Here is an 18813-nt window from a genome sequence, read left to right on the forward strand (position 1 = left end):
TGTCACACCAGAAAGCTTTGCTGGACATTATTACCATGCTGAAGAAGTGTGCAGGCCATTTCCACCATTCTGTTCTTGCCAAGCAGAGACTGGGGTGCATTCAGGAAGACCTTGGCCTACCCAAAAACAACTTCATTCAGGCTGTTCCAACATGATGGAACTCAACACTTCACATGCTACAAGGAATGCTGGAGCAGAAGTGAGCTCTTACCATATATTCAGGTGAATATTGACTTGGAGGACATTCTTGTCCTACTGCTGATCAGTGGGACATTGTAGCCAATGTCATTGAGACCCTCCTCCCCATAGAGGAAGTGACACTAGAGGTAAGTCATTACGACTCATCTGTGTCATCTGTCATGCTATGTGTGAGAGTGCTGAAGATGCTTCTTCAACAGAATGAAGGACCCAACACACGTGACATCAAAGCATGTAGGCAGGCCATGAGGGACAGCCTCGCCAAAAGGTTTGAGAAGCATGAGGAAAATAAAACTGTTGTGCTTGCATGTCTTTTGGATCATCGATACAAGAACCATCCTTTCTCCTCTGATGATGTATTGGCCAAGGCAAAGCAATGGTTGTAAGATATTCTACAGAAGGTGCAGGAGGTTCCTCCTGATGAAAAGAAAAGTCAAGGACAAGAAGAGAAGGTTTCTGATGTGGAAGAGCAGGATGCAGGAGATGTCCCAAAAGACAACGGACAGAAGAGAAAATTCATCGTGGTCAAATAGATGCAATGTTCAGCGTTTTATTGGGGCCTCATGCAGAGGATTTATCAGAATCTGCAATAATGAGCCTGGATGATCAACTTCCTCTCTATTTGAAGGAACCAGTAGTTGACAGAAGAAGTGATCCTCTTCAGTGATGGAAAGAAAATGAGGCACGCTACAAAAGACTTGCTTCTCGTGCTAGAAGATACCTTTCTGGGGGCGTGGCCTGGCGCAGCATGTAAGAGGACGTGTGTGAGAGGAGCTCCGCCGGACCGATCTCCTATATCGCTGATCCTGCAGCCCTCCGGGCACGTTAATCCTCCCTTTACCTCCCACACATCCGTGGCACCAACCTCCACATGTCTCCGCCGAAGAAAGGCTCAGAAGCTGCGGCAAAACTAGCTGCATTCCGGAGACTGGAGAAGGAGGCCCCGATCCAAGATGGCGCTGGCCCGTCGCTCGAGGAGGAGGCGGCTGAGAGCCCTGCTACATCCAGGGTATTGGAGGCGATTTCTACTTGCCAGACCATGCTTACTTTTAAAATCGAGGAGGTGAAGGTAGATATATCTTTAATGCGCCAAGATATGCAGAAGCTGAGGGACAGAGTTGGTGAGACTGAACACAGGCTTAGCGAGGTGGAAGACTCCCTCCCCCCCTTGCAAAACTCCTCAGACAGGCTGCAGCATCAAGTGAATCTTATCCTCCAAAAACAGGATGACATGGAGAATAGGCTGCGCCGCTGTAACCTGCGGTTTATTGGCCTCCCGGAGGGCTCTGAAGGTGCAGACCCCTCATCCTATTTGGAGCAACTGCTCATTCAGACATATGGCAGAGAATCCTTCTCACCCACTTTTGTAGTAGAACGTGCACATCGCCTCTAAGGGCGTCCCCCACCTCAGGGAGCACCCCCTCGCACATTCATCGCTAAATTCCTGAACTATCGGGACAGGGATGCCATATTGCGCCTGGCCAGAGTTAAGGGGAACATTCCACTTGGAAATCACAAAGTGGCGATCTTTCCAGACTTCTCTGCAGAGGTCCAGAGGCGCCGCAAGAGCTTTCTGGAGGTCAAACGCAGATTGCGCATCAAGAATATCAAGTACTCTATGTTGTACCCAGCTCGTCTTAGAGTGGAGGGAGAAGACCGAGCCCACTTCTTTGAGGATCCGGAAACCGCCATCTCCTGGCTGGAACGGTTGGAAACCAGAGCCTGACCACCTTGCCCTTACGACTTCATGATACTTTCTCCCTGATTGCCTGTGCCTTATCTTCCACTGCTGCTGGGGTGGAGGGGTTTTGTAGATCCTGCGGAACTCAAGAAGATACCTTTCTGCTCCTCCTTCCTCAGTACCAAGTGAGCGAGTGAGCGTGTTTTTAGTGAAGTGGCAGCAATTTATGAAAAGAAAAGAAGCCGTTTAACTGGTGAACATGCTGAAATGTTATGCTTTCTGCACTATAATATTGTTCTACTTAACTGGGAGTATTGATTTGAAAGTGTAGCTAGTCTATAGTAGTGTCTTTCCATCAGTCCACTGAGTCTGTCCAATCCACTGTCTAGCTTGTGTCTGTCAATTTTTTTTTACAGTTTTGCACTGACTGCGCTGCTCTGCAGTCAGTGCAAAAGTGATAGAAAAAAAAAAAGGACATAGACAGTGGATTGGAGTCAGTGCCAGTGAACTACTTCTGCAGTAGAATGCCACTCACTGCTGCAATAATTTAAATCACTACTGCAGTAGTGATTTAAAATGATTCCAATGAGTGAGTGCCCTACTGAAGCGGTAGTACACACCGTCCAATCCACTGTGTAGCTGTTGCCTTGCTTTTCTTCTAGCAGTATTGCACTGACTGCAGTAGTTGCAGTGAGTGCCATACTGCAGTGCAGGATAGTCATCCACTGACTCCAGTCCAATCCACTGTGATATGTGTAGCTGTGGCCTTCTTGCCTTGCTTTTCTTCTAGCATTATTGCACTGACTGCACACTGCAGTAGTTGCAGTGAGTGCCATACTGCAGTGCAGATAGTCCTCCACTGACTCCAGTCCAATCCACTGTGACATGAGTAGCTGTTGCCTACTTGCCTTGCTTTTCTTTTAGCAGTATTGCACTGACTGCACTGCAGTAGTTGCAGTGAGTGCCATACTGCACACAGAGGTAGTCCTCCACTGACTCAGAGTCCAGTCCAGTCCAATCCACTGTGACATGTGTAGTGATGTCGCGAACCTAAAATTCGCGGTTCGCGAACGGCGAACGCGAACATCGGCAAATGTTCGCGAACCGGCGAACCGGGCGAACCGCCATAGACTTCAATAGGCAGGCGAATTTTAAAACACACAGGTAGGGTTGAGCGGACACCTAGATGTCCGTGTTCGACGGGTTCGGCCGAACTTTAAAAAAAAGTCCGGGTCCGTGTCCCGGACTTTTACCGAACTTTTCCCGGACACCGAACCCCATTGAAGTCAATGGGGACCCGAACTTTAAGGCACTAAAATGGCTCTAAAACACCAAAGGAAAGGGCTAGAGTGCTGCAAATGGCAGCAAAACGTAATTAAGAGCATGGCAAGTGCTCTGCAAACAAATGTGGATAGGGAAATAACTTAAAACAACAAAAAAAACCAGAAAAATAAAACAATGTTCTTCTTCATCTCTGAAGGACGAGGCCCATATGGAGTAGGAGGGAGGTTGAGGTGGTGGTGGATGTGGCGGTGACATAGGCGTGCGCACAGGGTGTGCTGGGTGTGCCTGGGCACACCCTAATCACCTAGGGCACATAGCATTGCCAGTGAGGAGATGGGAAAGATCTCCCTGGGACCTGCTCTGCTCTATTTCTCCTTGCCTACAGGTACATGGCCCCGATACATTACTCTCCCTGCTGGCAAACACATGCATGTGTATTTCAACTTTGGGGTGCACACCTTAATGCAATAGGCTGCGCACACCTATGGGCGGTGTAGGTGGAAGCGGCGGTGGAGGAGGACCAGGGCCGGATTAACAGCATCATGGGCTTGGTGCTGAGGATTTTGAAGGGCCTTAAGGGCCGTGCCTTGCCATGCACCCAGAGGAGGAAGGGTGCAGCCATGCATGCCTAATTCAACATGGGATGCTGTCTCTGAAGCCCATAAACACATCCATGCATCGCCAACTGTCCCTCCTTGTCCGGCCTTCACGCTGTGTGGGGAGGTTCTGAGGGTGCTGCCTGGGGAAGCGAGCATAGAAGCCAGACTTCTGTGTTTACAAGTGACAGAAGAGCGGTAACAGTGAATATGGCCAACCCGGGGCCTATATAAAAGGTAGGGGCCTGGAGCTGCAGCTCCAATAGCCCCTACATTAATCTGGCCCTGAGGAGGAGGACGAGGTAGCCAACACTGCTTCTTTTCAAAAATTTTAAATGAGGGTACACCCCAAAAGAGTGAGAAAGAGCAAAAATGGAACAATGGGTGGGTAAGGTCGGTATCCATTGCTATTCTGCATAAGGTACGGAAAAGTCCCGTGGGATCCATGCCTGGTTCATTTTAATGAACGTGAGCTTGTCCACATTGTCTCTGGACAGGCGGCTGCGCTTGTCTGTTATAACGCCCCCAGCCGTGCTAAATACCCGTTCAGATAATACACTGGCTGCAGGGCACGCCAGCACCTCCAAGGCGTAAAGGGCAAGCTCAGGCCATGTGCCCAATTTGGAGACCCAGAAGTTGAAGGGGGCAGACCCGTCATTCACTACATGTAGGCGTGTGCACACATACTGCTCCACCATGTTGGTAAAATGCTGCCTCCTGCTAAGACGTTCCATCTGAGCTGCTGGTGCTGCTGTTTGTTGTGGCGTGCTGACAAAGCTTTTCCACATTTCGGCCATGCTAACCCTGCCTTCTGAGGTGCTGGCGGTGCCCTGGTTGCGTTGGCGACCTCCTCCTCCTCCTCCTCTGCCTTGTGCTTCCACTGTGGCCCCGCTGTCAGATGGGAATGCCAGCAGCATGGCGTCTACCAGCGTGCGCTTGTACTCGCGCATCTTGCGATCGCGCTCCAGTGAGTGAATTAAGGACGGTACGTTGTCCTTGTAACGGGGATCCAGCAGCGTGGCCACCCAGTAATCAGCACAAGTTAGAATGTGGGCAACTCGGCGGTCGTTGTGGAGACACTGCAGCATGTAATCGCTCATGTGTGCCAGGCTGCCCAGAGGCAACGAAAGGCTGTCCTCTGTGGGAGGTGTATCGTCCGTGTCCTCTGTATCCCCCCAGCCACGCACCAGTGATGGCCATGAGCTGGCCTGGGTGCCACCCTGCTGTGAACATGGTTCCATCTCCTCCTCCAGCTCCTCCTCCTCCTCATCCTCCTCATCCTCCAGAACTGTGCCCCTGCTGGACAATTGCGTCCCTGGCGTTTGCGTGTGCAGGAACCCACCCTCGGAGCCCCTTGCGAATGACTGCCCTGAAAGCCTTGGAAATGTTACCTCTTCATCCTCCTCCTCCTCCTCATCCTGTGCCACATCCTCTTCCATCATCGCCCGAATTGTTTTTTCAAGGAGGCATAGAAGTGGGATAGTTAAGCTGAGAATGGCGTCATTGCCACTGGCCATGTTGGTGGAGTACTCAAAACAGCGCAACAAGGCACACAGGTCTCGCATGGAGGCCCAGTTATTGGTGGTGAAGTGGTGCTGTTCCGCAGAGCGACTCACGCGTGCGTGCTGCAGCTGAAACTCCACTATGGCCTGCTGCTGCTTGCACAGTCTTTCCAGCATGTGCAAGGTGGAGTTCCACCTTGTGGGCACGTCACATATGAGGCGGTGAGCGGGAAGGCCGAAGTTACGCTGCAGCGCTGCCAGGCGAGCAGCAGCAGGGTGAGAACGCCGAAAGTGCGCACAAACGGCCCGCACTTTCTGCAGCAGCTCTGACATATCGGGGTAGTTTTTAAGGAACCTCTTCACCACCAAATTCAGCACATGCGCCAGGCAAGGGATGTGCGTCAAACCGGCTAGGCCCAGAGCTGCTATGAGATTTCGCCCGTTATCGCACACCACCAGGCCGGGCTTGAGGCTCGCTGGCAGCAACCACTCATTTGTCTGCTGTTCCATGCTCCTCCACAACTCCTGCGCGGTGTGTGGTTTGTCCCCCAAACAGGCAAGTTGTAAAACTGCCTGCTGTCGTTTACCCCTGGCCGTGCTGAAGTTGGTGGTGAAGGTGTTACGCTGTCCGGATGAGGAGGCGGTAGAGGATGAGGAAGCGGAGTAGGAGGAGTTAGGAACAGGAGGCAAACTGAAGCGCCCTGCAATCCTCGGTGGTGGAAGGACATGCGCCAAATTGCTATCCGCCTCAGGCCCATCCGCCACTGCATTTACACAGTGTGCCGTTAGGGAGATATAACGCCCCTGACCGTGCTTACTGGTCCACGTATCCGTAGTTAGGTGGACCTTGGCACAGATGGCGTTGCGCAGTGCACACCTGATATTTTCCCCCACTTGGTTGTGCAGGGAAGGGATGGCTTGCCTGGAAAAGTAGTGGCGGCTGGGCACGACGTACTGTGGGACAGCCACCGACATAAGGTTTTTAAAACTGTGCGTCTCCACCAGACGGAATGACAGCATTTCAAAGGCCAATAATTTTGAAATGCTGGCATTCAGGGCCAGGGATCGCGGGTGGGTAGGGGGGTACTTCCTCTTCCTCTCAAGTGTTTGGGAGATGGAAAGCTGAACGCTTCCACGGGACATTGTGGAGATGGTTGTTGGTGACCCAGGTGGTGGTGTTGCTGACAGATCGTCTGTTTGCGGGGTGGCAGGTGCCGGTATCACTACAGATGTGGCTGGAGCGGCCGAGACTGCAGCAGAAGAGGAAGCAGGATGAGCCAGAGACGTTTCTTGGTTTTGAAGGTGTGTACTCCACTGCAGCTCGTGCTTTGCACTTAGATGCCTGATCATGCAGGTTGTGCTCAGGTTGAGAAGGTTTATGCCTCGCTTCAAGCTCTGATTGCACAGGGTGCAAACCACTCGTGTCCTGTCATCAGCACATTTTCTAAAGAACTTCCACGCTAGAGAACTCCTTTGAGCTGACTTTGGTGCGCTCGTTCCCTTGCTGCGTTGGGCAGTAGCGGGCGTAGTGTCTAGGGCACGGCCGCTCCGCTTCTGCACCCTGCTCCCTCTTCTGCTGTGCTGGTGGCTCTGTGCGACCACCGCCTCTTCCTCCAAACTACTCAGGTCACCTGCATGACGTTCATTCCATGTGGGGTCGAGGACCTCATCGTCCTCCAAATCATCTTCCACCCAGTCTTCACCCCTGCCCTCCTTGTCGGTCTCCACAATGCTGAACGCCGCAGCAGTTGGCACCTGCGTTTCGTCATCATCGGAGACGTGCTGCGATGATCCTTGCATGTACTCATCTTGAGAAATAAGTGGTTGGGCATCGCTGCACTCAATCTCTTCCACTTCTGGGGCAGGGCTAGGTGGATGGCCCTGGGAAACCCTGCTGACAGAGTCCTCAAAAAGAATAAGAGACTGCTGTATGGCTTGGGGCTCAGACTGCTGGCCTGATTTGCAAGGGGGTGAGGTGAAAGACGGTTGGACATTGGCTGCAGGTGCCAACTCTGACCTTTCTGCAGTAGACTGGGTGGGAGACAATGTGAAGGAACTGGAGGCACTGTCAGCAGCAAACCAATCTACTATCGCCTCAACTTGTTCTGGCCTCATCACTTCTAGGGGCGTTTGATGCCCTACCAAATACTGATGCAGGTTCTGTCGCCTACTCACACTTGAGGAAGGTGTTTCACTTGTGCGTGTAGCTGGCACAGATCGACCACGTCCTCTCCTTGCAACAGGAGCTCTACCAGCAGCACCACGACCCAGGCCACGGCCCTTATTTGACGGTCTCCTCATATTTCTGTAATTTAAGATCTTGCCCTAGAAAGGTTTTTATTGAATAGCGGAATAGGAAATATGATCCAAAAAAGTGTATGTATCTCGCACGTACAAAACCACACTAGGCCCCAATTACTATTGTTTCTACCCCTAAAAGGATGGATGAGGAGTAGGAGGAGTATGGAACAGACAGCACCCTCAAATCTTCAGAAGTATGAGAAGAACCCCAAAAACTTGGAAAGGTGGATCTCACACGTACCGACACAGACTATCCCGCAATTCAATTGATCCTCAAAGGTTTTTATTGAATAGCGGAATAGGAAATATGATCAAAAAAAGTGTATGTATCTCGCACGTACACAACCACACTAGGCCCCAATTACTATTGTTTGTACCCCTAAAAGGATGGATGAGGAGTAGGAGGAGGAGTATGGAACAGGCAGCACCCTCAAATCTTCAGAAGTATGAGATGAACCCCAAAAACTTGGAAAGGTGGATCTCACACGTACCGACACAGACTATCCCGCAATTCAATTGATCCTCAAAGGTTTTTATTGAATAGCGGAATAGGAAATATGATTAAAAAAAGTGTATGTATCTCGCACGTACACAACCACACTAGGCCCCAATTACTATTGTTTGTACCCCTAAAAGGATGGTTGAGCAGTAGGAGCAGGAGTATGGAACAGGCAGCACCCTCAAATCTTCAGAAGTATGAGATGAACCCCAACAACTTGGAAAGGTGGATCTCACACGTACCGACACAGACTATCTCGCAATTGAATTGATCCCCAAAGGTTTTAATTGAATAGCGGAATAGAAAATATGATCAAAAAGAAAGTGTATGTATCTCGCACGTACACCACCACACTAGGCCCCAACTACTATTGTTTGTACCCCTAAAAGGATGGTTGAGCAGTAGGAGGAGGAGTATGGAACAGGCAGCACCCTCAAATCTTCAGAAGTATGAGATGAACCCCAAAAACTTGGAAAGGTGGATCTCTCTCACACGTACCAACACAGACTATCCCCCAATTTAACTGATCCCCAAAGGTTTTTGATTAAATAGCGGAATAGAAAATATGATCCAAAAAAAGTGTATGTATATCACACGTACACAACCACACTAGGCCCCAATTACTATTGTTTGTACCCCTAAAAGGCTAGATGAGGAGTAGGGGGGGTATGGAACAGGCAGCACCCTCAAACCTTCAGAAGTATGAGATGAACCCCAACAACTTGGAAAGGTGGATCTCTCTCACACGTACCAAACACAGACTATCCCCCAATTTAACTGATCCCCAAAGGTTTTTGATTAAATAGCGGAATAGAAAATATGATCCAAAAAAAGTGTATGTATATCACACGTACACAACCACACTAGGCCCCAATTACTATTGTTTGTACCCCTAAAAGGCTAGATGAGGAGTAGGGGGGGTATGGAACAGGCAGCACCCTCAAATCTTCAGAAGTATGAGATGAACCCCAAAAACTTGGAAAGGTGGATCTCTCTCACACGTACCAACACAGACTATCCCCCAATTTAACTGATCCCCAAAGGTTTTTGATTAAATAGCGGAATAGAAAATATGATCCAAAAAAAGTGTATGTATATCACACGTACACAACCACACTAGGCCCCAATTACTATTGTTTGTACCCCTAAAAGGCTAGATGAGGAGTAGGGGGGGTATGGAACAGGCAGCACCCTCAAACCTTCAGAAGTATGAGATGAACCCCAACAACTTGGAAAGGTGGATCTCTCTCACACGTACCAACACAGACTATCCCCCAATTTAACTGATCCCCAAAGGTTTTTGATTAAATAGCGGAATAGAAAATATGATCCAAAAAAAGTGTATGTATATCACACGTACACAACCACACTAGGCCCCAATTACTATTGTTTGTACCCCTAAAAGGCTAGGAGTAGGGGGAGTATGGAACAGGCAGCACCCTCAAACCTTCAGAAGTATGAGATGAACCCCAACAACTTGGAAAGGTGGATCTCTCTCACACGTACCAACACAGACTATCCCCCAATTTAACTGATCCCCAAAGGTTTTTGATTAAATAGCGGAATAGAAAATATGATCCAAAAAAAGTGTATGTATATCACACGTACACAACCACACTAGGCCCCAATTACTATTGTTTGTACCCCTAAAAGGCTAGATGAGGAGTAGGGGGGGTATGGAACAGGCAGCACCCTCAAATCTTCAGAAGTATGAGATGAACCCCAAAAACTTGGAAAGGTGGATCTCTCTCACACGTACCAACACAGACTATCCCCCAATTTAACTGATCCCCAAAGGTTTTTGATTAAATAGCGGAATAGAAAATATGATCCAAAAAAAGTGTATGTATATCACACGTACACAACCACACTAGGCCCCAATTACTATTGTTTGTACCCCTAAAAGGCTAGATGAGGAGTAGGGGGGGTATGGAACAGGCAGCACCCTCAAACCTTCAGAAGTATGAGATGAACCCCAACAACTTGGAAAGGTGGATCTCTCTCACACGTACCAACACAGACTATCCCCCAATTTAACTGATCCCCAAAGGTTTTTGATTAAATAGCGGAATAGAAAATATGATCCAAAAAAAGTGTATGTATATCACACGTACACAACCACACTAGGCCCCAATTACTATTGTTTGTACCCCTAAAAGGCTAGATGAGGAGTAGGGGGGGTATGGAACAGGCAGCACCCTCAAACCTTCAGAAGTATGAGATGAACCCCAACAACTTGGAAAGGTGGATCTCTCTCACACGTACCAACACAGACTATCCCCCAATTTAACTGATCCCCAAAGGTTTTTGATTAAATAGCGGAATAGAAAATATGATCCAAAAAAAGTGTATGTATATCACACGTACACAACCACACTAGGCCCCAATTACTATTGTTTGTACCCCTAAAAGGCTAGATGAGGAGTAGGGGGGGTATGGAACAGGCAGCACCCTCAAATCTTCAGAAGTATGAGATGAACCCCAAAAACTTGGAAAGGTGGATCTCTCTCACACGTACCAACACAGACTATCCCCCAATTTAACTGATCCCCAAAGGTTTTTGATTAAATAGCGGAATAGAAAATATGATCCAAAAAAAGTGTATGTATATCACACGTACACAACCACACTAGGCCCCAATTACTATTGTTTGTACCCCTAAAAGGCTAGATGAGGAGTAGGGGGGGTATGGAACAGGCAGCACCCTCAAACCTTCAGAAGTATGAGATGAACCCCAACAACTTGGAAAGGTGGATCTCTCTCACACGTACCAACACAGACTATCCCCCAATTTAACTGATCCCCAAAGGTTTTTGATTAAATAGCGGAATAGAAAATATGATCCAAAAAAAGTGTATGTATATCACACGTACACAACCACACTAGGCCCCAATTACTATTGTTTGTACCCCTAAAAGGCTAGATGAGGAGTAGGGGGGTATGGAACAGGCAGCACCCTCAAACCTTCAGAAGTATGAGATGAACCCCAACAACTTGGAAAGGTGGATCTCTCTCACACGTACCAACACAGACTATCCCCCAATTTAACTGATCCCCAAAGGTTTTTGATTAAATAGCGGAATAGAAAATATGATCCAAAAAAAGTGTATGTATATCACACGTACACAACCACACTAGGCCCCAATTACTATTGTTTGTACCCCTAAAAGGCTAGATGAGGAGTAGGGGGGGTATGGAACAGGCAGCACCCTCAAATCTTCAGAAGTATGAGATGAACCCCAAAAACTTGGAAAGGTGGATCTCTCTCACACGTACCAACACAGACTATCCCCCAATTTAACTGATCCCCAAAGGTTTTTGATTAAATAGCGGAATAGAAAATATGATCCAAAAAAAGTGTATGTATATCACACGTACACAACCACACTAGGCCCCAATTACTATTGTTTGTACCCCTAAAAGGCTAGATGAGGAGTAGGGGGGGTATGGAACAGGCAGCACCCTCAAACCTTCAGAAGTATGAGATGAACCCCAACAACTTGGAAAGGTGGATCTCTCTCACACGTACCAACACAGACTATCCCCCAATTTAACTGATCCCCAAAGGTTTTTGATTAAATAGCGGAATAGAAAATATGATCCAAAAAAAGTGTATGTATATCACACGTACACAACCACACTAGGCCCCAATTACTATTGTTTGTACCCCTAAAAGGATGGTTGAGCAGTAGGAGCAGGAGTATGGAACAGGCAGCACCCTCAAATCTTCAGAAGTATGAGATGAACCCCAACAACTTGGAAAGGTGGATCTCACACGTACCGACACAGACTATCTCGCAATTGAATTGATCCCCAAAGGTTTTAATTGAATAGCGGAATAGAAAATATGATCAAAAAGAAAGTGTATGTATCTCGCACGTACACCACCACACTAGGCCCCAACTACTATTGTTTGTACCCCTAAAAGGATGGTTGAGCAGTAGGAGGAGGAGTATGGAACAGGCAGCACCCTCAAATCTTCAGAAGTATGAGATGAACCCCAAAAACTTGGAAAGGTGGATCTCTCTCACACGTACCAACACAGACTATCCCCCAATTTAACTGATCCCCAAAGGTTTTTGATTAAATAGCGGAATAGAAAATATGATCCAAAAAAAGTGTATGTATATCACACGTACACAACCACACTAGGCCCCAATTACTATTGTTTGTACCCCTAAAAGGCTAGATGAGGAGTAGGGGGGGTATGGAACAGGCAGCACCCTCAAACCTTCAGAAGTATGAGATGAACCCCAACAACTTGGAAAGGTGGATCTCTCTCACACGTACCAAACACAGACTATCCCCCAATTTAACTGATCCCCAAAGGTTTTTGATTAAATAGCGGAATAGAAAATATGATCCAAAAAAAGTGTATGTATATCACACGTACACAACCACACTAGGCCCCAATTACTATTGTTTGTACCCCTAAAAGGCTAGATGAGGAGTAGGGGGGGTATGGAACAGGCAGCACCCTCAAATCTTCAGAAGTATGAGATGAACCCCAAAAACTTGGAAAGGTGGATCTCTCTCACACGTACCAACACAGACTATCCCCCAATTTAACTGATCCCCAAAGGTTTTTGATTAAATAGCGGAATAGAAAATATGATCCAAAAAAAGTGTATGTATATCACACGTACACAACCACACTAGGCCCCAATTACTATTGTTTGTACCCCTAAAAGGCTAGATGAGGAGTAGGGGGGGTATGGAACAGGCAGCACCCTCAAACCTTCAGAAGTATGAGATGAACCCCAACAACTTGGAAAGGTGGATCTCTCTCACACGTACCAACACAGACTATCCCCCAATTTAACTGATCCCCAAAGGTTTTTGATTAAATAGCGGAATAGAAAATATGATCCAAAAAAAGTGTATGTATATCACACGTACACAACCACACTAGGCCCCAATTACTATTGTTTGTACCCCTAAAAGGCTAGGAGTAGGGGGAGTATGGAACAGGCAGCACCCTCAAACCTTCAGAAGTATGAGATGAACCCCAACAACTTGGAAAGGTGGATCTCTCTCACACGTACCAACACAGACTATCCCCCAATTTAACTGATCCCCAAAGGTTTTTGATTAAATAGCGGAATAGAAAATATGATCCAAAAAAAGTGTATGTATATCACACGTACACAACCACACTAGGCCCCAATTACTATTGTTTGTACCCCTAAAAGGCTAGATGAGGAGTAGGGGGGGTATGGAACAGGCAGCACCCTCAAATCTTCAGAAGTATGAGATGAACCCCAAAAACTTGGAAAGGTGGATCTCTCTCACACGTACCAACACAGACTATCCCCCAATTTAACTGATCCCCAAAGGTTTTTGATTAAATAGCGGAATAGAAAATATGATCCAAAAAAAGTGTATGTATATCACACGTACACAACCACACTAGGCCCCAATTACTATTGTTTGTACCCCTAAAAGGCTAGATGAGGAGTAGGGGGGGTATGGAACAGGCAGCACCCTCAAACCTTCAGAAGTATGAGATGAACCCCAACAACTTGGAAAGGTGGATCTCTCTCACACGTACCAACACAGACTATCCCCCAATTTAACTGATCCCCAAAGGTTTTTGATTAAATAGCGGAATAGAAAATATGATCCAAAAAAAGTGTATGTATATCACACGTACACAACCACACTAGGCCCCAATTACTATTGTTTGTACCCCTAAAAGGCTAGATGAGGAGTAGGGGGGGTATGGAACAGGCAGCACCCTCAAACCTTCAGAAGTATGAGATGAACCCCAACAACTTGGAAAGGTGGATCTCTCTCACACGTACCAACACAGACTATCCCCCAATTTAACTGATCCCCAAAGGTTTTTGATTAAATAGCGGAATAGAAAATATGATCCAAAAAAAGTGTATGTATATCACACGTACACAACCACACTAGGCCCCAATTACTATTGTTTGTACCCCTAAAAGGCTAGATGAGGAGTAGGGGGGGTATGGAACAGGCAGCACCCTCAAATCTTCAGAAGTATGAGATGAACCCCAAAAACTTGGAAAGGTGGATCTCTCTCACACGTACCAACACAGACTATCCCCCAATTTAACTGATCCCCAAAGGTTTTTGATTAAATAGCGGAATAGAAAATATGATCCAAAAAAAGTGTATGTATATCACACGTACACAACCACACTAGGCCCCAATTACTATTGTTTGTACCCCTAAAAGGCTAGATGAGGAGTAGGGGGGGTATGGAACAGGCAGCACCCTCAAACCTTCAGAAGTATGAGATGAACCCCAACAACTTGGAAAGGTGGATCTCTCTCACACGTACCAACACAGACTATCCCCCAATTTAACTGATCCCCAAAGGTTTTTGATTAAATAGCGGAATAGAAAATATGATCCAAAAAAAGTGTATGTATATCACACGTACACAACCACACTAGGCCCCAATTACTATTGTTTGTACCCCTAAAAGGCTAGATGAGGAGTAGGGGGGTATGGAACAGGCAGCACCCTCAAACCTTCAGAAGTATGAGATGAACCCCAACAACTTGGAAAGGTGGATCTCTCTCACACGTACCAACACAGACTATCCCCCAATTTAACTGATCCCCAAAGGTTTTTGATTAAATAGCGGAATAGAAAATATGATCCAAAAAAAGTGTATGTATATCACACGTACACAACCACACTAGGCCCCAATTACTATTGTTTGTACCCCTAAAAGGCTAGATGAGGAGTAGGGGGGGTATGGAACAGGCAGCACCCTCAAATCTTCAGAAGTATGAGATGAACCCCAAAAACTTGGAAAGGTGGATCTCTCTCACACGTACCAACACAGACTATCCCCCAATTTAACTGATCCCCAAAGGTTTTTGATTAAATAGCGGAATAGAAAATATGATCCAAAAAAAGTGTATGTATATCACACGTACACAACCACACTAGGCCCCAATTACTATTGTTTGTACCCCTAAAAGGCTAGATGAGGAGTAGGGGGGGTATGGAACAGGCAGCACCCTCAAACCTTCAGAAGTATGAGATGAACCCCAACAACTTGGAAAGGTGGATCTCTCTCACACGTACCAACACAGACTATCCCCCAATTTAACTGATCCCCAAAGGTTTTTGATTAAATAGCGGAATAGAAAATATGATCCAAAAAAAGTGTATGTATATCACACGTACACAACCACACTAGGCCCCAATTACTATTGTTTGTACCCCTAAAAGGCTAGATGAGGAGTAGGGGGGTATGGAACAGGCAGCACCCTCAAACCTTCAGAAGTATGAGATGAACCCCAACAACTTGGAAAGGTGGATCTCTCTCACACGTACCAACACAGACTATCCCCCAATTTAACTGATCCCCAAAGGTTTTTGATTAAATAGCGGAATAGAAAATATGATCCAAAAAAAGTGTATGTATATCACACGTACACAACCACACTGGGCCCCAATTACTATTGTTTGTACCCCTAAAAGGCTAGATGAGGAGTAGGGGGAGTATGGAACAGGCAGCACCCTCAAACCTTCAGAAGTATGAGATGAACCCCAACAACTTGGAAAGGTGGATCTCTCTCACACGTACCAACACAGACTATCCCCCAATTTAACTGATCCCCAAAGGTTTTTGATTAAATAGCGGAATAGAAAATATGATCCAAAAAAAGTGTATGTATATCACACGTACACAACCACACTGGGCCCCAATTACTATTGTTTGTACCCCTAAAAGGCTAGATGAGGAGTAGGGGGAGTATGGAACAGGCAGCACCCTCAAACCTTCAGAAGTATGAGATGAACCCCAACAACTTGGAAAGGTGGATCTCTCTCACACGTACCAACACAGACTATCCCCCAATTTAACTGATCCCCAAAGGTTTTTGATTAAATAGCGGAATAGAAAATATGATCCAAAAAAAGTGTATGTATATCACACGTACACAACCACACTAGGCCCCAATTACTATTGTTTGTACCCCTAAAAGGCTAGATGAGGAGTAGGGGGGGTATGGAACAGGCAGCACCCTCAAACCTTCAGAAGTATGAGATGAACCCCAACAACTTGGAAAGGTGGATCTCTCTCACACGTACCAACACAGACTATCCCCCAATTTAACTGATCCCCAAAGGTTTTTGATTAAATAGCGGAATAGAAAATATGATCCAAAAAAAGTGTATGTATATCACACGTACACAACCACACTAGGCCCCAATTACTATTGTTTGTACCCCTAAAAGGCTAGGAGTAGGGGGAGTATGGAACAGGCAGCACCCTCAAACCTTCAGAAGTATGAGATGAACCCCAACAACTTGGAAAGGTGGATCTCTCTCACACGTACCAACACAGACTATCCCCCAATTTAACTGATCCCCAAAGGTTTTTGATTAAATAGCGGAATAGAAAATATGATCCAAAAAAAGTGTATGTATATCACACGTACACAACCACACTAGGCCCCAATTACTATTGTTTGTACCCCTAAAAGGCTAGATGAGGAGTAGGGGGGGTATGGAACAGGCAGCACCCTCAAACCTTCAGAAGTATGAGATGAACCCCAACAACTTGGAAAGGTGGATCTCTCTCACACGTACCAAACACAGACTATCCCCCAATTTAACTGATCCCCAAAGGTTTTTGATTAAATAGCGGAATAGAAAATATGATCCAAAAAAAGTGTATGTATATCACACGTACACAACCACACTAGGCCCCAATTACTATTGTTTGTACCCCTAAAAGGCTAGATGAGGAGTAGGGGGGGTATGGAACAGGCAGCACCCTCAAATCTTCAGAAGTATGAGATGAACCCCAAAAACTTGGAAAGGTGGATCTCTCTCACACGTACCAACACAGACTATCCCCCAATTTAACTGATCCCCAAAGGTTTTTGATTAAATAGCGGAATAGAAAATATGATCCAAAAAAAGTGTATGTATATCACACGTACACAACCACACTAGGCCCCAATTACTATTGTTTGTACCCCTAAAAGGCTAGATGAGGAGTAGGGGGGGTATGGAACAGGCAGCACCCTCAAACCTTCAGAAGTATGAGATGAACCCCAACAACTTGGAAAGGTGGATCTCTCTCACACGTACCAACACAGACTATCCCCCAATTTAACTGATCCCCAAAGGTTTTTGATTAAATAGCGGAATAGAAAATATGATCCAAAAAAAGTGTATGTATATCACACGTACACAACCACACTAGGCCCCAATTACTATTGTTTGTACCCCTAAAAGGCTAGGAGTAGGGGGAGTATGGAACAGGCAGCACCCTCAAACCTTCAGAAGTATGAGATGAACCCCAACAACTTGGAAAGGTGGATCTCTCTCACACGTACCAACACAGACTATCCCCCAATTTAACTGATCCCCAAAGGTTTTTGATTAAATAGCGGAATAGAAAATATGATCCAAAAAAAGTGTATGTATATCACACGTACACAACCACACTAGGCCCCAATTACTATTGTTTGTACCCCTAAAAGGCTAGATGAGGAGTAGGGGGGGTATGGAACAGGCAGCACCCTCAAATCTTCAGAAGTATGAGATGAACCCCAAAAACTTGGAAAGGTGGATCTCTCTCACACGTACCAACACAGACTATCCCCCAATTTAACTGATCCCCAAAGGTTTTTGATTAAATAGCGGAATAGAAAATATGATCCAAAAAAAGTGTATGTATATCACACGTACACAACCACACTAGGCCCCAATTACTATTGTTTGTACCCCTAAAAGGCTAGATGAGGAGTAGGGGGGGTATGGAACAGGCAGCACCCTCAAACCTTCAGAAGTATGAGATGAACCCCAACAACTTGGAAAGGTGGATCTCTCTCACACGTACGAACACAGACTATCCCCCAATTTAACTGATCCCCAAAGGTTTTTGATTAAATAGCGGAATAGAAAATATGATCCAAAAAAAGTGTATGTATATCACACGTACACAACCACACTAGGCCCCAATTACTATTGTTTGTACCCCTAAAAGGCTAGATGAGGAGTAGGGGGGGTATGGAACAGGCAGCACCCTCAAACCTTCAGAAGTATGAGATGAACCCCAACAACTTGGAAAGGTGGATCTCTCTCACACGTACCAACACAGACTATCCCCCAATTTAACTGATCCCCAAAGGTTTTTGATTAAATAGCGGAATAGAAAATATGATCCAAAAAAAGTGTATGTATATCACACGTACACAACCACACTAGGCCCCAATTACTATTGTTTGTACCCCTAAAAGGCTAGATGAGGAGTAGGGGGGGTATGGAACAGGCAGCACCCTCAAATCTTCAGAAGTATGAGATGAACCCCAAAAACTTGGAAAGGTGGATCTCTCTCACACGTACCAACACAGACTATCCCCCAATTTAACTGATCCCCAAAGGTTTTTGATTAAATAGCGGAATAGAAAATATGATCCAAAAAAAGTGTATGTATATCACACGTACACAACCACACTAGGCCCCAATTACTATTGTTTGTACCCCTAAAAGGCTAGATGAGGAGTAGGGGGGGTATGGAACAGGCAGCACCCTCAAACCTTCAGAAGTATGAGATGAACCCCAACAACTTGGAAAGGTGGATCTCTCTCACACGTACCAACACAGACTATCCCCCAATTTAACTGATCCCCAAAGGTTTTTGATTAAATAGCGGAATAGAAAATATGATCCAAAAAAAGTGTATGTATATCACACGTACACAACCACACTAGGCCCCAATTACTATTGTTTGTACCCCTAAAAGGCTAG

Source organism: Pelophylax lessonae (genome assembly GCF_965119305.1).
Source record: "Pelophylax lessonae genome assembly, chromosome: 3".
Taxonomy (NCBI): Eukaryota; Metazoa; Chordata; class Amphibia; order Anura; family Ranidae; genus Pelophylax; species Pelophylax lessonae.